Source organism: Ursus arctos, unplaced genomic scaffold, assembly GCF_023065955.2.
Source record: "Ursus arctos isolate Adak ecotype North America unplaced genomic scaffold, UrsArc2.0 scaffold_17, whole genome shotgun sequence".
In the NCBI taxonomy this organism is placed as follows: domain Eukaryota; kingdom Metazoa; phylum Chordata; class Mammalia; order Carnivora; family Ursidae; genus Ursus; species Ursus arctos.
The window spans coordinates 21,357,392-21,381,131 of NW_026622841.1; the positions used below are offsets into that span (position 1 = coordinate 21,357,392).

A 23,740-nucleotide genomic window follows, 5' to 3' on the forward strand; every position below is an offset into this window, starting at 1 on the left:
CCCATTATCACAAATAAATAATCCACTGAATCTGAAACAAGGAGTTTATGACAGCTTTCAGTGCTGTGAGTACATAATTTAGGAAAGTTAAATAAAGATTAACTTTTCTTCAAAACGTCTATCCTTGCATTTTGCTGGCAATTTGAGCTTCTGTACTCCTTGTAACAATTACATTTTTAATACATTGCTGTGGAATATAGGTATCTCACTGCTTTAAGTAACTTGCATGAGTCACTTAGTTTTTAGAAAAGATGGACTCAAGCCAATAGAATCTGTTGAGAAGCAATACATCTGTCTCCAATGTTCCTTTTTTCAAAGTTCCAATCTATGGAGCCATAAGCTGCTTCCACTCCCTTGGGAGATATTTTACATGGGCTTAAGAGATGTCCCCCTAACACAGTACACTGACTTCAATTTGGATTGCCCCCCTCCCTCTTCTCTTAGGGTACTAGTTCCCCCTGGAGGTATTTTGCCAACCAGTGTATCATATTTTAATATGAAATCATTTTGATCCAATTGTTTCATCAAAGAATCCCCATCTGAAATCAACTACACTGATCTAATGTTTGAACAGAGAAAGATAGATGATAAAACTGAAGAAGACAAAGGAGTAGAAATCACTTTTGGAGCCTGTAGCTCGGAAAGTTGTGGCTGGAATTTGGGCAGGCAGAGTTGGATGGGGGACAGATACCCTGGGAAATGAGGGAAAGCAATACTCAGAAAGCCACAGAAGAATGCTTTTGAAGAGTCAACAGGAACTACCTACTTTATAATTTTACAGAGGATTTTACATTAGAATGACTATGGTGGGGATTTCATCCAGAAGAAAGCCAACTGGAGAAATTTTTGTTTGTTTTGGTCTGGGTTGATTTTTAAGATGCTGGTGGTCATTCTGTTGAACCTTTCTTTATATAGTAACATTTCTCTGTCTTGCTTCAGAAAAGAAGTGATCTTTTGGCCTGCTATAAAATTACATAATTAATTATATTTTGGAGAAATATATTTGAGAGTACCTAAATACCATCCACTAAGAAATCTGAATGTTTGAGTCTGATAGCAGAGTTCATGATTAGAATGAGTGAGTCTCAGGGCCTCTTCTCCCTCCAAGTGTTGGCTTGGGAAGATCTCTAGATCTTCTCTGGGTAGGAATTAGGCATAGAGCCAAAGATGCATTTAACCAATTGGTCTTTTCTTATCTGTGTCAGTATGAGAAAAAATAATATAGTGTCATATTGTTCTTGGACATGATTCTTTATTTTCATCTTCTTCTGAAAGACTGTATTTTTTTTTTTAAAGATTTTATTTATTTATTTGACAGAGAGAGACAGCCAGCAAGAGAGGAAACACGGGCAGGGGGAGTGGGAGAGGAAGAAGCAGCTCTCAGCGGAGGAGCCCGATGTGGGGCTTGATCCCAGGACTCTGGGATCACGCCCTGAGCCGAAGGCAGATGTTTAACGACTGAGCCACCCAGGTGCCCCCTCAAAGACTGTACTTTATAAGCACATAATAACACATCAAATCCCTCAATGTTTTTCCAATATAGATGTAGAGGAGGGCTTGAGGGGTGACCCAAAGGAGAAATACCAACATTTATTTGCTTTGGTTTTGTCAGACATAAACAAACATCAGAAATAACACTGTCAAGGCTGTTCAAAATTTATATTAATTGAGTATCTAGAGATAGAAAAGATCTGTAATGTATTTTAGAAACTCGCCCAAATAATCAAATAGTAAAAATCTTTCTGTTAGTTTAAGTTCCTTTGTGTATGCCCTCTTTCTCATATTCTTTTTAATTTCAAAGACCATTCAGTCACAGAGACAGACTAACTTAGAATGTTTTTTTTTTAAAGTATGACATTTTATCTACAGTATCAAACATTGTTAAGTGTGAAAAATAATTCTTCACGGAGTCAGAAATTCCTTTCCAAGTCCAAAATGTAAAAGCTTCTGGTTAAAGCAATAAAAGCTAAAAAAAAAAAAAAAAAAAAATGGAATTTATGAAAAGCAGCATAAAAGTAAAAAGCAGCTCCTGAAAAGATTTTAAGATTATAAAATGTCGTACAAGTCCCCATAGAACGTGCTATGCAAAATTTTATCTCTTTCAAATTACAAAACTTTCACTTGGGATGCTTGGAGATTCAGATGATCCCCAATTTTTGTAATCAACCCAGAAAACTCTGCCATCTTTATCTCTTCTTAGAAATATATGCTACTGCATCTGCTTTTCCTGAGTTAAGGAAATAGACCTCCACTGAAGGAAAGTAAAATTGTTCTATGAATGGTGGAATACCCTTAAGTCATTAAACACCTATTGTAAGTACAATTATAACTCTGGATTTCAGCCCTAACGAAAGTTTATAATGCTTCTGAGGGTTTGGTTTGGAATGTGGAATTTAAAGAGCAAAGAAACCAAAACAAAGTAAAACAAAACAAAACAAAACAAAAGAATTAAAAGAACCCCTAACTATACGTGACCTTTACTGGGTTTAGGATTTCAGAATATAAATTCTGAAACAGTGATTCTCAAACCAAGGTTCCCAGACTAGCAACTGCAATACTGGGAACTTGTTAGAAATGCACATTCTCAGGCCCCACCCCAGACCTACCTAATCAGTAACTTTGGGGGTACAGTCCCAAAGGGTTTAATTAGCCTCCCAGGGGATTTTCATATTCACCAAATCTTGACAACTGCTTCTCCAAAACATCTGGTGGCCTGGCCTAGAGCATAGGGGTCCTTGTGTTCTTTATACTGTCCTTTTATAATTTTCAATATTTGGGAAATGTACATAATTTGGGTCAATTATTTTTCTAAGTAGGGAGATGAAATTATGGGGGTGATCCAAGAAGGCAATTAGCTGAACACCTTCTCAACACATATTTTATTAACATTTGCAGCACATTTCTCTTTGAAAGGTTAAGGAAAAGTGGAGAAAGGGCCAGGGAAGAGGGTTATTGTTGACCATACCTCAGCTTTCCACTTCATAACCAGCACTTTGTTCGGACCCCAATGGGCTGTACTCCATTGAGCCAAATTTAAATTCTAGTCTATTGAATATTTAAAGTGCTCCTTGGGATATCCTTGGTTCTTCATATAAGGAGCTGTCAAAAGATTTCCTTTGATCAGCTATGATAGCTACAATCCTCTCTCAAAAGAAGTTTTGGTAAATATAGTATTCTTTATCAGATTGTACTTCTTTCATTACATTTTATCTCCATGGTATAATTGTAGCCTTTTAAACCACTAGAACGCTAGACACTTGCTTGACTGACCTACACCTCACTTCAGTTCAGTATCTAGATGGGTAAAACCAGGATTGCACTCACTCTGCTGCAGCCTGGGCGGGGGTAGGGGAGGGGTGGGGTGGGGTGGGGTACTTGAAGTGCTCTATCTAAATGCGAGACTTTAAGGTCAGCCAGCCCAGAGCAAGACAATGTATCTCACTGAAAGACAAGAACCAATGACCACTGGGGTTTCTATGAAGTGTCGGTGCCTTTTTTTCCACTTTGATAAGAGACAAAGTAAAAATAATTGTCAAAAGATGTGGTTGTATTTTTTAAAAAATCGTGTACCTTCCAGTCTTTGCTAAAGACTAGCATATTTTGAAGCTGTACAACTTCAAGACAATTTTTTATCACTAACAGATGGGAATTAAAAGTGAATTAGATGTTGTGGAATTTATTTCTTAATTTAAATAATGCAAAGGAAGACTTGCCAGGAAGAAATACAAGTACATTTTACTCTGGCAATGTATTAAGTATCATTAAAATGTAGGGAAGCTCTGGATGAAAATTTAAATTAAAAATTTTAAAGGACACTTCAAGTTCCTCCCCCATTACAGTTGCCAGATTTAGCAAGTAAAAATTAAAGATATCAGTTATATTTGAATACAGGTAAACAACAAATAATGTTTTCATATAAATATGTCCTAAATACTTCTATTAAATAAATACTGCACAGGGCATACTTATACGAAAACATTATCTGTTGCTTACTCAAAATTCACGTTTAACTGGGCATCCTGTATTTTCGTATCCCTATGAATTCACTTCCTTGCAATCATGGCAAAAGTAACCAAATAGTATATGAACTCATCCTGTTCCGCTCAGTTCTCACATCTCTGAAGAGAAGAGTGAACTCTTGGAAAGCTACCATGATTGAATCAGGAAAAGTGATTTTCATGTCAGGACGTTTGCTGACCTAGACCAAAACCACCAAATATCCATGGAGAAAGGTTGTTGAACTCGATTTGTTCTTGACACAGTGATTCTTCTTTTCTCTTCCCTTTACAAGACAGGGAGCAAAACTCAGAAATATAAATACAGGATTCGAAGTGCAAGAAGCAACTGTCCCAGCAGAAATTGCTTAGTGAGCCCACACAGAGGCTCCACATCACACATGCTGAGCACATGGCGTCTTCCACAAGGCAGAGGAAGCTTTGCTAAGATCTGAGGTTTTTATAGGGTGAGAAGTGTGTGCCCCAGGCAACTGTCTGAGCGTCCTCTGGCTAAACCCAATAATAAAGAGAACCGAGAAGGGCCAAGATAGAGTGGGAGAGTAGCTTCCTCATCCCTTTGCTGCTTTAAGAGCTAAATCTCTAAACCACAGCTTGATTTTGCTGTGTGATACTGGGCAAACTGTAATGGGATTTTTTTTTTTTTTTTTTTTTTCAGCTCAACAGGTAACACAGTCTGACATCTAGGTTATCATTCCCTTGGCTTCATGCAAAATTAACACTTAAAAGAGAAACTTTGATGTGCTGCTTAATCTGCCCTGGGTTTGAACCTTTAACCCCCCCTCGTTTTGGTTAAATGTAAGCTGGCTTTCTCCAACCCTTGTGTTTTTCATCAGTCTTTCTCAAAGTAGAGGGATGGACAGCTTTTCATGAAGGCACAACTGTCAACGAGAATAATAAGGAAGACTATTCAGAGTATTTAGAAAAAGTGCCAGTTAATGGGCACCCAGCACATAGGAATATCTCCATCCAGATGACAGTGAAGAGTGGGCAAGCTTTGAAGATGCCATTAATTTTGAGGGAACTAACGGACTTTTAATCAAGTTACTTACATTTACTGTACACAAACAAGCAAATGTGGACACAAAACCAAATACAATAATTGCCTATAATCCTGTTCACTTGGTGAAAGCCACTGTTAAAAGTTTATGTGCATTTCCTTCTGAGAAATGATTCATTTTTTGATTCATAGTGATTTGCTTTATTATTCACATGGTTGTAATAATATTTAAGAGAAAAAGAAATAGAGGCAGAGGGAGAGAGACCACTCACTCATAAGAGTGTGCACACACTCTGGTCTCTCTTTCTTATAGGGCTTCTAATCTCATCATGGGGGCTCTGCCCTCATGACCTCAAATAAACCCAATTACCTGTCAAAGGCTCTACCTCTACATACACACTGGGGGTTAGGGCTTCAACATATGAATTTTGGGGGAATACAAACATTTAGTCCATAACAAACATAGACCAGGTGTCTAGGGGAAGAACTCTGTATGGAGAGTGAAGGGCATGTGCTAAGGTCCTGAGGTGTGACCGGGCTTTCCCAGGAACAGTAGGAAGACCTACAGGACAGGACTGATCAGTCTGAGGGAGAAGAAGAGTTCAAGGAGATTAGGTTGAGAGGTCACTGGGAGGTCTGTAGGACCTTGAAGGCAAGCAAAAGAACTTTATTTTAAGTCTGACAAATGATGGAAGCCTTTTGATCAAAAAGTGAAAAGGTCTAACTTATGTTTTAAAGCAGTAGCTTTCATTAGGGAAAGGTTTTGCCCCCGAGGAGACATCTGGCAAATGTCCAGAGACATTTTTGGTTGTCACAACTGGGAAGGTGCTATTGACATCTAGTGGGGAGAGGCCAGGGATGCTGTTATATAGACTACAGTGCACAGGGCAGCCCCTCACAAGAGAGAATTCTCCAGCCCCAAACATCACTATGTTAAGGATGAGAAACCCTACTGCAAAAGGTCACCCCGGTTGCTGTGTTGAGAACAGGGGTCATTAGAAGCCGGGAAACAGGTCAGCAAGTTACTTCCAACACCCAGGTGAGAAATGATGGGACTTAGATGAAAACCCTGAAATGGAAGTGGTAAGAAATGGTCAGATTCGGGATCCATATTGAAGGTAGAGTCATGGGGTTGTTGAGGGATTAAATGTGCATTGTTAAAAAAAAAAAAGTCCCAGATGACTCCAAGTAGATCAATGGAGCAATTTATGCAATTTATATGCAAAAAAAGGCATACTGTCTGTTGCAAAAGAAAGCTCTTAGCACAAGGGGTCAGGAGACCTGAGTTCTTTGTCTAATTCTGTCACTCACCAAGCCTGGGCCACACCACTGGGAATAGATTTACTCATTAAGAGAACAAGGATGTTGGACTAGCTAACTTCTAGGTGTCTTCAACTCTAATATTAAGCAGTTTATGAGTTCATACCTATTAACTTTGCTACTTACAAAAAATTTACTCTTAAGGAGAAAATTTGTTATATGAAGAGATTTGCTATAATCACCCTGTGATCAGTTTATCACAGACTTATAGGAGTCCACAAAGAGGTGCAGTTACTGAAGGTGTCAAGAGACCAACAACCACCCACCTCATTATCCATAAATAGAGGGAGAGTCTAATCTTTTCCCTTGAAGATAAAAGACCACAGAGGTCACTCCACCGACAAAGCACGGCAGCTTTATTATGATTCATGAGAAATGAAGTATTCATCTTGTGGAAACTGCTGTTACTAATATAAAGGATTAATTCCATAAAGGTCTGACAGGTCCAGAGAAAGCCTTAAAAATTCAGCAAACCTCATGGTTGACACTGCGGTATAAAGTCTGATGTGGGGACCCATACTGATAAAACATTTGTGTTATAATGAGTCCCATTTTCTCAAAACAGAGGCCAAACAGTGGGTTTCATTAACATGCTGTCATTCATTTTGTTGTGATATTTACTGTATCCTGTCTCAGCAGAAAAGTGATATTTTCCTGCTTAGTCCATGAATGACATCAAGAAGGAAAACCTATAATGATAAGAGAAATATAAACTTTGGAACTGAGAGCCAATGAGCTTTAAAACGTTCAGGTCAGTGTTTATTAAACACTGTATGTTATTAACTGGTGATTCAAGGCTAATGGGGCATGACTTGGGGAGTAAGGATGAAGTTTCTTTGGAAGATCAGAACCATAAGGGGATTTCTGAACCCTAAATATGGAACATATGCGTGAGCTATGTGAACTTCAACGATGAAGGAACTATTTATGTGTCCCTCACCTAAAGGACCTAAAAGATGAAGAAACGAGTGTGTTTCTTACCTTAAAAAAAGGGCTTATTGCATGAATGAATTAGTTGTTGCAATTTCCTGAAATGTTCTAACCTTCCCTAGAATCCAGTGGTTATTACCTTGGACCTGCCATACTACCAGGAGAGGGCCAGTATCGCTGGTTCTCTGTGCCTGCACAGAGGTTCAGGGTTGAACATGGGGGCCACGGAATGACTGACCTTTCCATTTCGGTATTTCAAAAAATGCATTATTCAAATGCATAAAATCAAGTTGATACCTGCATGTCCAGAACATGACTCCTGGGTAGAATCTTTAAACTTCTGTAGACTGAATCTTTCAGACATCCTTCGCTTGCCAAGCCCTACTACAGAACCAAACGCAGGACAAAGACTTCTCTAGGAGGTATATTCATTACAAGTGACTCTCAGCTGACTTGATTTCCAATACGGCGTGTCTTCCAATAATATCTTAGAAGTAGTTATAAATCTTAAGCCAATTAAGTAATAAACACTAATTCTCATCAGGTTCCCATTTTACAACATGTAAAAGTTAGACACAGTCCTCACAGAGATGGGAAGTCTCACTGAATAGGACTGACTGTTCTAGCACTTGGAGAGATAATATTTTATTCTACTTCCCTTGAGGCTCTACTCTTCCTATCACATAGCATATTCATAAGAACTTCTTCCTTATTCTACTGAAAACTTCAAGGAAGCAGAAATATATTGTATTTGTTTATCTCACACAACCCTTAGTAGTCTTTACCTATCTCAGAGGTATTTAATAAATATTTATTGAATAAACTTGTATAAACAAAAACATGAATACTTTACGAAAATTCCTTAAATCGGTAAAAGAGAATCATAACATACATGACCTAATTCTCCTAAGTTGGCTGTGAATGACAGAGATTACTGGATAGGACTGCTAATAAAACCAAAATCAATATCCATACTGATAACATTTCCCTGCATATTCAGAGGCAAAGTTGGCCAACTTTTTCTGGCAAGAGCCAGAGGGTACACGGTTTTCAGCTTCCTGGGCCAAGAGGCAACCCTGAGGATATTATATAGAAACTTACATGATGATTCAACATGTGACTAGTGAAAAATGTATACTCCGTTATTAAACAAACAAACAAAAACAAGCAGAGGGCTGAGTGTGGTCCTGTCTCAGGCTGTAGTCCTCGACCCCTCTTCTGGGAAGATGATACTGCTGATTCATAGTTACCAGGGATTCAAGCCTGGAGCTGCCACCTTGTGCTGAACTCACTACTTTCAACACTGCATTCTTCTTGGCAATGGACTTACCATTTACAAGAGCTTTAACAAGAATATCCAATCTATAGGCTGTGCACACAGATGAACTTTTCATTATACTCATTCATTCACTCACACATATTATTAAACATCTGTTAAATGCCTATGTAGCTCTCCAGCTACCTTATTCCTTCCAACAGCCCTCCAGTTCAGACCCTTTATACAGCCCCTCTTCTCCTCCCTCCCCCTGTTGCCTAATGTCCCTGCAGCCAGCTGTACCTATTCCAGAGGCTTAGCAGGCAGAATTGAGGAATTCTGTGGAAAATATATTTTTATAATTGCTGATGATATATAAAACACATGCTCTTATCATATCATCATTTACTAAAAAGCCATAAAGGCAAAACAGCTTTGTTAGTTTTTTTCATCTTGCATGAATAAGTATTCAAGGTAAAGGGAAAAGCTGTTACTTTGTTTCCTTATTGCAGTTAAGCCAGTAGAGTGCAGCCCACTGCTGCCCCAGTACAGTTGAGTTTTTCATTGGCTTTAAAAAGGCTACAAAATTTCAGTTATACTTGATGAATAAATCCTGGAAATCTACCATATACCATAGTGCCTACAGTTAACAATATTGTATTGTATACCTAAGCATTTGCAAAGAGGCCATACATATCTTAAATGTTTTTACTCACAAAAAATTTAAAAAAATAAAAAAGAGAGTGACAGGAAATTTTCGGAGGTGATAGCTATGTTTATGGCATTGATGGTGGGGACAGCTACGCAGGTTGATGTTTATCTCCAAACTCATCTAGTGTATATTAAATATGCACAGCTTTTTGTATATCAAGCATGCCTCAGTAAAGTGGCTTTAAAAACAATAAAAGATGTCTACATAATTCAGAGCTAGGGAACTGTCACAGTGTCACCAACAGTAACTTGTGGGTTCTTGTGGTTGTTTAACTGCTTTTTACCATTCCTGGATAAGCTTCTATCCAATTACTTTTCATATATTTATCTTATTTGACCTTTAACAAATTTCTTTCATATTGTCACTAATTAAAAAAAAAAAAATCATAAGAACCAAAGCAATGATAGTCTATGCCACCATTTAGAAATAGTAAAAACCTAAAATTTATCTAAATAATAAACAGCAGGTTCCCTGGAATGATAGAAACTGTAAATTCATTAAAGAGTCCAAGTGTTATCATAAAACACTCAGAAGTAAATTTATACACAACTCTCAGCTGACAAGCAAAACCAAGAGCAGAAAATGGGCTGAGTTTACGGAGTGTAGCACACCGGTCTCCATCTCAAATGTGGGCTCCCCCATAATTCATCAGCTGTAGACACCTTCTCCCCGATATGCAGAACCCCAGACAAATATGTCTGCTTCCTTTTTTATTCTGCCCCTCTTACGGGTTCTTTCCTAATGTCCTCAGATCTTTTACCCTCACAGTAATTCCAGGTCGGAAAAGCCAGGGACTTATTAGATGTCACTGGAACATAAAAGGGGGTTATTCTATGTTATATAACATTTTGATTTGTATGCTATAAGCCAGGACTGTAATTTTATTTATTTTTTTATTTGAGAGAGAGCCCAGGAGCATGAGAAGGCAGGAGGGGTGGAGGGAGAGGGTGAAGCAGACCCCCCACTGAGCAGGGACCCTGACAACATCTGCTGGATCCCAGGACCCCAGGATCATGCCCTGAGCCAAGGCAGAAGCTTAACTGACTGAGCCATCCAGGTGCCCCAAGACTGTAATTTTAAAAGCCATAATTATTATGCATGTTAAATCATATTGCCAAACATGTTACTATCTTTTCAGCATAATTAAAAAATGAAATCTCTTACTGTTCCAATCCTTTTTTTCTCTCCACTTAAAAAATATATATATGAAAAACACGTCCTTGCTATTGTGTATCCAGGGGAATGAGTGATACAGACATGAAAAGAACTGATAACAATCAAAGTCACTTACATACAGCCAGATCCATTCTCTCTTGCATAGGCTGGTCTGGGAATTGGGGCTGGGCTTATTCACCATTTCAGTCATAGGTTAGTGTTGCATTAAGACTTGTTGAAGGTTTGCACTGTGGCTTACAAACATTGTATTCTTTCTCTGTTTATTTTTTTCTTATATTTCTAGTAACATACCTAGAATTTACATGGCAGCCTCATTTGATCCTGTTAAGCAGGAAGAGATTGTTAACTTTATTTTGCAGGCAGGAAAAAATGTTGAGAGGAGAACTATCTTGATCAAGGTCACATGGCTCAGAAAATCTAGCTCTTTGTCTTAATTCAATTTAAGACTCCTTCTTTCTGCTTTTTATCCAAACCCTTTCTTTTTCTCAAACTATATAAAAGTAGAATACATAGCCAGGTAGGGCCAAACCAGCTCAGAGGTGGAACAGAAAAAAACACATGGTATTAATTGAAATATTTGATACAGACTGTGCCTAAGCTACCATTATTTCAGGAAATCTGTCAAACAGGGTTTAGGCACTGAAATCTTTTGGACATGTGACTATGTAATCTGGGAAGAGGGATAAAGTCAATGATTCTGTGATACCCAAAATCACTTGGTGTAAAATGGCTTCACCATTTTACACTGACGAACACACATTAAAAAAACAAAAACAACAAACAAACAAAAACAACAAATAAACAAACAAAAACACTGAATGGTGTTCATCTCAGGGAAGAAGAATCTCTTACTATCTTTGACATGAACCAAAGGAAAATGAAGAAAAATGAACGAACATTTTGAGCTTCCTTTAGTAATTACCTTCCGCTAGGTCTAAAGTATAGTTCATTGGCTGCAGGACACAACTGTGGCCCCTCACGTATGAGCAAGCAGGACCCAAAGAAGATCAGGCCAGGTCCACACATTAAAGGAATTTATGGATGCCCGCTTGGGCATCTCCAAAATATAGACACAGTAACACAGCTGGTGAAGGTTTTGAAAGTAGCTTTTAAATGGGATTGATGTTGAACATCAGAGTGTGTCAATCATTTTTACCATCAATGCAAAACAAAGTAAAATGTAACCAAAAAATGTATATGATATGAGAACAGGCTAATTATGACATTTGTGTGTTGCGCTCTTGGCTAATTTCAAGCTAAATCACTGGTGCGATGACTAGATCATCACATAAGATACTTCCGAGACTGAAAGGGGACCAATTTGTAATTATGCCGGGACAATATGTATACATTAGAATTGTTTTAGGCAATTTGTGATGTATGGTCTTCAACCTATCCCTTTTTTAAAGATGATACAGATGTTCATACTGACACTCTTTTTCAAAATCTGTATTTTTATCTGATAGTGAGAAATCCTGTCAGGCACTAGAAGCATTCAGAATTAACTATATTGAAAATATAGTATATACACTTCTATTTCTGAAATGCATAATATACTGTCATGCTTTGGGATTTTAGATAAATTTGGAACTAAAGAGAATTATTGCCTCATTCTCTTCTAAATGTTGGTTACTCATTAATGGAAACTCCTTTGAAGGAAGAAAAAAAGAAAGAAAGAAACTTTTTTGGGTGGGTATAAAAGGCCAGTGTGTACTGGAATACTTTCTGGTGGTAACTGGAAAGGGATGGCTCAAGGCTCATCAGACTGGCATGTAGCTGGAAAGAAACTGAAAACAAATGATTAAAAATGTGGTAAGTCTCAGTGAAGAGGACTGTGAACCAAAAAGTATCCTACCTCCCTGTCGGTCTACAAAGTGACTGTGAAAAATGACACATGAGTCATGGTAGAAGGAACTCTGGCCACTTAGACACTGTTAACTCCACTGGCTTTGACCATGAAGAATAAAGGCAGAATGAAGCATGAAAGGTGGGATCATAGGGGAGAGCCCTGCTCCATCACATTCAATGACTCACAACTCTATGCCCTTTTGCTTAATAGTCGTGGGTTAATGCTTTGACATGGATAAATATGTTCAAAAACCTTTTCTAGTCAATGCTGACATCAGCAACTAACAGTTTAGCAGGACCATAGCTAAAAGCAGGGGATACTTATAGAAGATTGAGGTATTTTTGGTTGCATTAATTTCATTCATAAACAATACTTTTTTTTTTTTTTTAATTTACATAGCGTGAACGGATCTTCAATTGACCACATCAGGACAGTATACAAAGTAACTACTACATAATGGAGACACTCATGATGTTTTTTGAAACTTTTCCTTTGTGGGTGGGAAGAACAAAGGGACTAATACTGAAACCCATCACATGATTTAATTTTCAGCTACTCAATGAAATTATTGTTATGCTGATTTGGGGGAGGAGAAAACTGAGACTGAAGTCTATGATAAATGATAATTTGTCCAATGGATGAGTCTGAATTTGAAATAATATCTTTGACTCCAGACTCCATTTCTCACTGTCAGATTTGTTTCTCTAGGAGTTTCTGTTTCCTGTTTCTTAGGAATCTGCGTTCTTAAAATTTTTTTCTTCTCCTTTCTGTAAAGGGTCAGAGAGTGAATACTTTTGGCTTTGTAGAGCAACTACCATTGTAGCAGGAAAGCAGCCATAGAGTATGAAAAGAAATGGGCATGCCACAGATCCCCACCCCATCCCCTGCTCCGAAGTAATCATCAGAAATGAAAGCAAAGAAACTAAACAAAATAAATAAAATTATGTAACACTAGTAGTTAAGTATATCTTATAACGATGCCCCTATAATACCTCTAGTATATAAATTCTGGATAGGAAACAATGGTGTTTATTCTGGCATTCTCTAACCTGCCCCTTCCAGGCCCTCCATCCCCTGGATACCCAAAGCTTTCCTACCAGAGTCACAGCTCTCCTCTCCAAATGCCATCCACCCCTGCCCTTCTTTGCTGAGTCATATTCTGAATGCTCCTTTCTTCAATTTCCCATTTTCAAACCTAGTGTCACCTAGTGGAAGATAAGATTCAGTAACTTTTATCCATATTAAGGTGTGATTAGTTAAAAAACATAATGTGGTGGGGCTCCTAGGTGGCTCAGTCAGTTAAGCCTCTGGCTTTGGATCAGATCATGATCTCAGAGTCCTGGAATCAAGCCCCACATAGAGCCCCTCACCTGGCTCCCTGCTCAGTGAGGGGGCAAATCCCTCTGTCCCTTCCCCGCTGCTCATGCTTTCTCTTTGTCAAATAAATAAAAATCTTAAAAAAAAAAACCTTAATGTAGCAATGTTAGAAATTATTGAAGTTTCGTAGTATGCTTAATTAAATCAGCAACTATTTATTAAGTCTCTATATGCTAGATACTGGGAGTGGGAAGGTTTCTAAAGAAAGCAATGTATACCTAAAGTCCTAAAAACATTTAGGTTCTAGGAAATCCACTCCTAAGAATCTACCTCAAGAAAATAACTCAATAGGGGCGCCTGGGTAGCGCAGTCGTTAAAGCGTCTGCCTTCGGCTCAGGGCGTGATCCCGGCGTTCCGGGATCGAGTCCCACATCGGGCTCCTCCGCTGTGAGCCTGCTTCTTCCTCTCCCACTCCCCCTGCTGTGTTCCCTCTCTCTCTGGCTGTCTCTCTGTCACATAAATAAATAAAATCTTTAAAAAAGAAAAAAAAAAGAAAAGAACTCAATAGAACAGGAATTACTGCACATAAAAAAGGCTAATTACAGTGTTTGATATAGCAAATCCAGCTAAATAGAAACATATTACCTACCTAATATTAGGGCAATAGATAAGTAAATCACAGAACTTAAAGATAATGATATATTAGGAAATAATCAAAATGATCCCTGTGAAGAACAGGAAAAAACATGCGATAATAACCAAATAATTGGGACAGACCTGTGGATGATCGGTTTGGGGTGAAATTTCCTTCTGGATACATTGTAAATACGGTCACGAAGTCATTATAAGCAACCACTCACTGCGTCTGAAAGATCACTGTGCTGCATTAATACTTCAGTGTGGTTCTAATGGGGTCTGCATACGTATAAATGCCTGTATATGTAAAGAGTAAATAACCTGTGGTTTCCTCATCCTAAACTCTTTCTCTACAGAAGGAGACATGGACTGCTGAAGTCACCGCATGGACAAGGCTTCCATCATATGACTGAACAGCCTTTTTGTAGTTGTTAACTATCCCACTGCTGAAAAACACAGACATTCAACAGTTCTTTCTTTTTGTGTGGTTTTTTTCCTTTCATTTTGAAGCCTACTCCCCCATTCCTCAGAGGCCAGTTAGCAATGCAATAAATTAATTTGTACTTTGGAGTGAACTCTTTAATCCCTTTTTGTTCTCTCACCTCCCAATCAAACACACACTCTCACATTTGCATGTATTAACATAATGAAACATTAATTACACAGTGTCTAGGATAGGACAAGCAAAGCGCTTCAATCAATCTCAATCACTCGCATCAGGAAGGTGAACAACGCTGACCAGCCTTATCAGGACCACATAATAGACACAAACACAGGCTCAGTGCCTGTTGTGAGTGTGATTTATAACCAACATCTAAAAACAAAAAGCAGAAAATTACAAGGAGACTAATCAATAACAATTATCTTAATGATAGATGGACAAATTTTATCCCTTTGTTGGGTGGTAGTGCCTGTCTAGTGATTTGTTTGCAACAGGGGATAAAGATTAAGCAGACTGCTCTCGAAAACCAATGAGGTCTGAAAATGCCTAATTCCTGGGTGCAAAGAGTTGCTGCGTTATCTGATTTCCCTCAAGAAACCATGAGAGTTTATGTGAAAAAGAGAAGGCAACTACCAAGGCCGCCCACAGCCATCTTCCCTCTCTTCCAGATTTCAGCTGGTCTTCCTGGTCGTCTATGGTGTTCATCCACGTAAGGTCTGAATTCTGCCGGCGTCAGCCTGCAAGCCATATTGCATGCTTCCTGCCAGGATCAGTTCTGATTGATTGTTGCTGAGCTGTGCCAGTTGTTAATTATGTAAGAGGCGATATACAAGGGTTTCATGTTTGGGACCCACTACTTACAAATATCTTCAATATTTCACAAACTTTTAAAGTTTTTTTGTTTGTTTGTTTTGCAAATATCAATTGCAGAGACATATTTGTATTGGAGTTCACAGGAACCCAGTTCTTACTGGATTTCTTCTTAGAGCCATGATAAAGAAGAGAAGAGAAGAGAAGAGAAGAGAAGAGAAGAGAAGAGAAGAGAAGAAGAGGGAGGGGAGGGAGGGGAGAGAAAAGAAGAGAGGAAGAGAGGAGGAAAGAGGAGAGGAAGAAAAGAGAAGATAGAAGATGCAGGGTGGGATGGGGTGAGGCAAGAAGGGAAAAAGTGAAAGAAGAGAAGAGACAAGAAACAAGAAGGGAGAAAAGAAAAAAGAAAGAAAAAAGAAAAAAAGAGAAAAAAGAAAAGAGAAAAGGATGCTGTGGCATTCTTCAAAGGGCACGCCTCTAGACCACGGTTTCTCAACATTGGCGCTACTGACATTTGGGGCTGGATAATTCTTTGTTGTGGAGAGCTGCCCTCTGCATTGTAGGAAGTGCATCAGCATTCCTGTTCTCTTCTCACTAAATGCCAGTATTCTGTCTTCTCCTCTTCCAGTCACGACAATCAAAAACATCTCCAGACATTACCAACCAATGCCTCTCCCATGTGGGAGGGGCCAAATCATCTCCAGTTGAGAACCACTGCCCTATACCCTTCAGTACAAGAACCATACATAATGTTCATTTAGGAAAAAAGAAAAAAGTTAATTACAGCAAACTGCAAAAGATTATTTGATTATGTAAAAAATTTGTTATTAAATACTCTTTGAAATAAGTGTATTTCACTCAGCCAAGAGAAAGTAAATGATATATAGAAAAAGGAAGATTAGCTGTCCAAGGCCATGCAGTCAGGATGGGATCATCAGGAAGAGAATTTAGGTTTCTTGGCTTTCAACATTTTATAAATGCCTTGGACAAAGTGAAGAGCTTGGACAAAGTGACTTCCAAGTCCCTGCCGTGTCTAACATTTAGAAGAGCTGACTCATATAGCTTAGCTCTTTAACCAGGACAGTCCACATGCCCCCCCAAACATCCCAGCCAGTATGGGCCACCTTTGTGGCCCTTCCCTCTCAGAGCAGTGTTGCTCACTGACCCTAGCATAGACCAATATTCTAATCCCATAAGAAGAAAAACTACAAGCATTAAAATCTGAATATGTAACTTAGCAAAGGTAGGAATAGTTCCTATTTCTGTGATTCTTTAGAGACAGAAACATCAAGGAAGCAAGGATTAGTGAGGTCTTCTCTAATGACTTGGGAATGATTAAAAAGTAAGCAAATCAACAACAACCAAGCAGACCATTAAACCAAACCCGATATATTGCCTGTTGTGCTAAAGCTTTCATTTTTCCCATTATAATACTTTTTTATTCAAGGTAGAAACTATACTTAGTAAAAAAAAAAAAAAAGTAATTGTTAAAAATCCAATTTTCCTGAATTCGACCCTATGGGCAGTGAAGTCTCGGAAGCACGTGCTTTCTGATTTGTGATTCTCAGAGCCCATTAGTATTTGTAATCACTTCTCCAAATATACACACTCTTCCCAGAGATCCCTAGAGATTCGAGAGACCAGTCTGCCCTTTTGACAGCTGTCGAATCCTTTTTTGCATGAAAGATGCAACAAGTCCATGAAATCATCCTTCAGGACTCTCAGCCCTGTCAGCTATTGGCTATTGAAACTCATCCATCCGTAGGCCCTCATTTGGGCCCTCTCATAACCGATATGTTAGTTTGTGCATCCCTGCAATTGCTCATGTGAGTACAAAATAAACTGACATGACAGAGACACAACAATATAATTCTCTACATCCAGAGATCTGAAAGACCCGCCTGACGATATACCACAGTGCATTCCCATTTACAGTACGTTTATCTCAACAAAGGGTTCAGGAGATCATCTTTCATATAGCTTGCACCTGTCTCTTTTCATTGCCTCTCAACATTCTAGAAGATGCATCAATATACAGTGATCCTTATATTTTCATGTATAACAATCTTGGGAGAAGGCATGCAAACTACCTTGGCCTAAGAAATGGAGGGCATGGCGGTAAAACTACACACAGAAATCCTTAGTCTGCACACTTGGTAAGATATCTTCTAAGTGTCACCGCATTTTAGCGGCCTCCGGTAAGAGAAAGAACTTTATTTCTAAGGCCACAGGCACCAAATAATTTATATCAGTAACAGCTACTGAATGCTTTTACAGTAGCTTGTGATCCCCTCATAATAGCTCTCTATTTTATTCATTAAGAAAGAGGGAGAGAGAGGCAGGGCATGCAGACATAATTACACAGGAAAAGTACTTATAAATCCCAGAAACCACATCCTCATCAATCGAAAAGCTATACTGGTTTGTGACTACACACCAACACTCTGAAAATGCAACCCTCTAGTTCGAGCCAAGCACTGACCAGGAATTGGGAGGAAAAATGTTTACCATTAGGTGAATAAACTGCATCACTCTAATGAAGTGGGAGAGTTGGGAAAGCAAACAGCCGATTCATTGCAAATGCAAAACCACTCTTTCTCTAAAAATGAACGCCACAATAAAACTGATGGGCCATGGGTTATGAATACATTGTTCTGGGTTTTCAAAACCCAAAGATATTTTAAAAACCATAATCCAAACATAACCAAACTGTAAAGCATTCAATAACAAATGTGTGCATTTTCAGCCCTGCCATTCCAGCCAGCACCACCAGCAAAATCCCCCTTCCCTGCTCTCCTGACCAGCTGTATTTGGTTACACTTCATGAAAAGTCACATCTTCCAGAGCTCATTTTCTTTCAAATCAGTGGATTTGGCAATTTCAACATGAAGAAATTAAAATTTAAAAATAAATAAATAAAAGTATTGGTGGGTCATAAACTTGCAAGCTCAGCAGTTTTAATGTTTAAAATAAATGTTTAATGTCCAACAGCAGGATTAGGTGATATTACAAATGTGGATCATTTTCTTCTCGGAGATGAACAAAGCAAATAGGAGGAGGAAAAGCAATCAAAGTTGCAGGATCCTGAAACTCTGTTATTCATTACGCTGTCAGCTTCACATCAAAACTGGTTGTCATGTTTTCTAAGTCCTTATCCCAATAATTTATTAACCCAAAGCAGTTTCAGACAAATAAGAGATGTTTCTGTTGACCATATAAAAAAATGTTGATCAGCCATAGTTATTTTCAAAAGAATAGCACAATTTTTAAAATTCAATGAGGGTAAAGGACTAGGAAAGATTGCCTGCCCACACAGCGAAGAGAAGAAGATTTTAATTGCCATAACTAATCACTATGGATTTCCATCCCTTACTGCTTTCTCATGATGGTGAAATCTATTATTGCTGGAACAACACACCTACCTCCTCTAATATCATACCTAGGGATGGCTTCTATCAAAATAGATGAACATACCTTTTATTTTGAGTTATATGAGAAGGACTCTTATTTATTATTAGACTCTTATGAAATACCCAGGGATTTTCTAAGCAAGAGAAACTTCAAGTGTGGGGTCTTTCCCAAAGCTGGTAGTTTTCCTTTCCTAATTAGGATTAATAATGATGGTAACACTAATAACAAATTTGATTATCAAGTCATGTATCTGCTACTCACTATGTTAAAAATCTCTTACACGTTATCTAGAATATTCCTCACATTTGACTTTTAAGTGGCTACTACCATTATCTCCACTTTATAGATGAGTAAACTATGGCTCAAAGAGGCAACATAACTTGGCCACTGTCATCTTGCTAATCAGTGGTAGAGCCAGGGCTTGAACTTGAATCTTCCTGACTCTGATTCTGGAGACTGATTTTGGTCAGAAGACTGCATTTGTAGTTGGGAGACCTCAGTTCCAGTGCAAAGAATTAAAATATAAAATTTATAAAGATTGTTCATGCCTTAAATATTTCCAAATAACTAGGGAAAGAAGAGAGATATACACAGACAATGCTGAAGGGTCCAGTGTTTTGGGACGCCAGGTGAGAGTGAGGCATATGGAAAACAAGATATGAAAGGAACATAGGTGGACCAGCAGAGAAGATGGGAGATGATGCTACAAATGGCAAAATCAACTAAGATGAGAGATGGGATTCAACAAGGAAGTGACCATACTATGCAAAACTCACTAGACATCAGGAGAAGGAAACAAGCCATAGTGTAATGGTTAAGGTCACAGACTCTAGAGGCAAGCATATCTACATTTAAGTCCAATCTCTGCCACTGACCAGCTATGTGACTTCAGCAAATTACTTACTCTCTCTTTTTTCTTCTATACAGCAGGAATAATTATCACTACCCATTTGCTAAAGCTGTTGGGATTTTTTTTTAAAATAAAGAATTTATATGGTGCCTGTAGTGAGTGTTTAACAGTTGATCATTTATTACGATCAACATAGGTCAGAATTTGATGACTCAGCATCGTATGACCTTGAATAAGTTACTTTATTTCTCTGTCATTCCATGTACTTATCTTTAAAATGAAAATTATATTAGAAGCTCAACATATTCCACCTGATTAAATGAGATAATGTGCATAAAAAGATACTGAAGAGTATAAAAATGTTATTATGAGTGTGTATAGAGGTGGGGTAGTGGATCCAGACCTACTAGTGTTAGACCCAACCATGAACATTTTTTTTTTAAAGATTCTATTTGTTTATTTGAGAGAAAGAGATAGGAAGAGACAGAAGGAGTGGGGGATGAGGAGAGGGAGAAGCAGGCTCCCCACTGAGCAGGGAGCTGGATGTGGGGCTCTATCCCAGGGTCCTGGGATTGTGTCCTGAGCCAAAGGCAGATGCTTAACTGACTGAGCCACCCAGGCACCCCCCAACCATGAACATTTGATCCAAACAATGGTGTTCCATGTCTGGACTGATCTCTACTGAGGAAAGGAAGGAATAAAGCTGAGGAACTGGTATGCATTTCATTTCTAAAGAACATTTCTCATCTCTATTGCCTTAGTCTATTGCTTCCCACTCTGTAATATATTTTAGATATGTCATCTCCATGAAAGCTATCTACTTTGGGGTGCCTGGGTGGCTCAGTTGGTTAAGTGTTTCCCTTCAGCTCAGGTCATGATCTCAGGGTCTTGGGATCTAGCCCCACACTGGGCTCCCTGCTCAGCGGGGAGTCTGCTTCTCCCTCTCCTTCTGCCTCTTCCCTCCCCACCCCCACCACTTATGCTCTCTGCTTTCTCTCAAATAAATAAATAAAATCTTCAAAAAAAAAGTATTAAAAAAACTATCTACTCCATTTAACACATTAATTGTTCATTCCTAGTTAGATAAAACCATCCTCTCTCATGGTGAAATAATAGAAAACAATACACACATATACACCTGCAAATACACACACATATACACACATACATATACATACACATTCATATACACATATATATACACATATATATATATAGATATATGTCTATCTATATATCTGTATATCTATATATATCTGCCCTCAGTTCCCGGCATAGAGTTCCTTGTAATTTCTTAAGTGATAAGAGTACTGGGAGCATCTTTTATTTTAAAATTGGTTTTTGATCCTGATTCCTAATGCAGAATTCCAGAACTCTTATAATTTCTTGGGTGATATCAATGTCATTTATTTTAATGAGGTGACTCTTGGTGGGCTTCTAGATAGGGACTGGTCACCAGAAAGACCAAGCCATGATTAGAAGCTTGGAATTTTCAGCCCCAACCCCCATTCTCCAGAGAGGGAAGGGATCCAGAAGTGAAGTTAATGATCAATAGTGCCTACAACCAAAAGCAGGGCAGAGACTTTAGGAGACAATGCCGTGCACAACAGAGAATGAAGTATGTTCTTACCATCTAGACTCTCAGCTTTGCTCAGACCCTGGCATGGGTTGCCTTTCTGAGCTCTCTTTGGTCAGGAGCCCTAACCCTGAGACTAAGTATTTGTTCTATCCTGCCAAAGACGACTCAACCTCAGGGAAAGTGTGGTCACCCATGGGCAGGCATCTCCTGGTTAACCAATCCCAAACTATACCAGAGACTTCAGCTGATGTAGTCTGGTGGGCTTCGGAGAGGTAACAACTTTGTTAAGGACTGTACTCTAATTCCTTCCTGAGATGACTCTTTCATGGCAGGTAAGATAAAGGAAGGTGAAGGCTCCACTCAAGTTTGTAGATAGGGCCAGACGGAGCCAGACATGCTCACTGTGCTGGTGTACCCATGCTGGGTCTGTGTAGGTGTTTGAGTGGCATAATAAAGAGAAGATAGGGGGTGCCTGGGTGGCTCGGTTGGTTAAGAGTCTGCCTTTGGTGCTCGCTTCAGCAGTACATATACTAAAATTGGAACAATACAGAGAAGATTAGCATGGCCCCTGCACAAGGATGACACGCAAATTCGTGAAGCATTCCATCTTAAAAAAAAAAAAAAAGAGTCTGCCTTTGGCTCAGGTAGTGATCCCAGGGTCCTGGGATTGAGCCCTAAGGCAGACGCCCTGCTAAGCAGGGCTGTTTGCCCCCTCTGCCCCTCTTCCCTGCTCCTGCTCTCTGTCTCTCTCTCTCTGTCTCTCTCTTGTTCTGCTTTCTTTCTAATAAATAGATAAAATCTTTTAAAAAAGAGAGAGAGAAGATAGCCTTTCCTTCAAGAAGACTACTTAGGCTACTATGGAAAAAGGGAGACAACATTTAAAAGACATGCACATGATTTCTAAAAAAAACCGGGATGTACTGATCAAGTTATTCTCTTTGTAAATCTTGGGAAGATTTCTGGATTAAGTTACAATTTCAAGGTGAGGAGAGGTGAAGAATTCTGGCTTACCACAGGAAACAGGCAACATTTGCAAAGTAAGAGAAAAAATATGAAGTGTAGGTGAACTAAAACTATTAAGATTAGATTTAAAAAATAGAGAAGAGGACAATCTATGAAAACAAGGGAACAGGGTAAGTTAAAGGAAAAATATTGGTTGATATTTGGTGGAGAAAGTGATGGGTAGTCATGAAGATCTGAAAATGCTCAAAACTCCCCCTGTCTGCCTCTTCCCAGCCCATCCAGCTGTGGCTTTGACAATTTTCAGCTCACAGAATCAACCCTTCCCAGTCCTGAGACAAGGCTGACCAGACAGGTTAAAGTGTTCAGGCTTACAAGCTAGTGTGTCTAGAATTAGTCACATTGCCATAAATCAAGGAATTAGGGTGTCTGAGGATGAGGCTTAGGATCACTTATGCCTTCACTTCTACGATTTATCTTGTCTGTATGATTTGGGTTTCTAGTACTGTTTTCTTGATTTATGCAACAATTCCTTACTCTGGTACATAAAGTCCTTAACAATAGCTTACTTGGCGAGGCCCTTAAAATCTAAACAAGTCCTTATGAGCCCAGCTCCCCAGTCGGATAGACCACTCCGAGCCATGATGAATAATTTGTCTTACCTCAAATATGCTAGCTGTAGGGATCTTCCATGGCCAAGTCTCACCCTCTGGAACTCAGAGTTTTTTAAGTACAGTCTTCATGTCCCTTTGGAGATGATAATTTGGTATGAAGGACTACTAAAGTCATGCCTGCTCTTTTCTAGGCATTCCTCGTTTACATTCCAGCCTACCATTGAGGTTATACAATGGCTCAGTGTTCTCCTAACCTCTGATCTGCAATAATTATTTCACTCATGGTGACAACAGACAGATTTTGTGCTACCCATAATGGCACAATCAGTGGTAGATCTTCCGAATTCTATCTGTGTTGAATATCATGTCTAATTCATCATGGCTACATTTTGGATTTTTACAATTATTTATTGATAATAAATAATTTAATTATTTAAAAACAGTCTAGAAATTAAAGCAGAGAGACAAAAACATGTAAAATATGATAAGGAAACAAAATTAGGAAGATTAGTTCTAGAACTTCAATCACTGAATAAAAAGAGTCCTGAGGACAGCTGATGGAGATACTGGAAGAGAAGACATTATTAATGGAGTAATTCGAGAAAATCTCCCAGAACTGAAGGGTACAAATCCAGATTAAACAGGCCCATACCCACATTATGACAAACATCCATGACAAGGTCTATCATGGGAGTTTAGATCACTGTAGAAAAAGAGAACATCCTGGAAGTACCCAAAAAAGAGAAACAAAGAGACAGAGATCCTAATAGGATCAGGTATCAGAACTTATCAGATGTTTCAAAGCAATTCTGGAAGCTAGAAAACAATAGAGTCATACCCTCAAATTCTGGAGGAAAACCTTCCCTTAA

The 23,740-nt window shown here is 38.7% G+C and overlaps 1 non-coding gene across 1 annotated transcript; it reads left to right on the forward strand.

Annotated features, from left to right (window-relative positions):
• Positions 1-21,803: 21,803 nt before the first annotated feature.
• On the forward strand, positions 21,804-21,910 carry LOC113253579 (U6 spliceosomal RNA). Its single transcript, XR_003315470.1, has one exon. It is a non-coding gene; the product is annotated as a U6 spliceosomal RNA (small nuclear RNA).
• Positions 21,911-23,740: the final 1,830 nt, after the last annotated feature.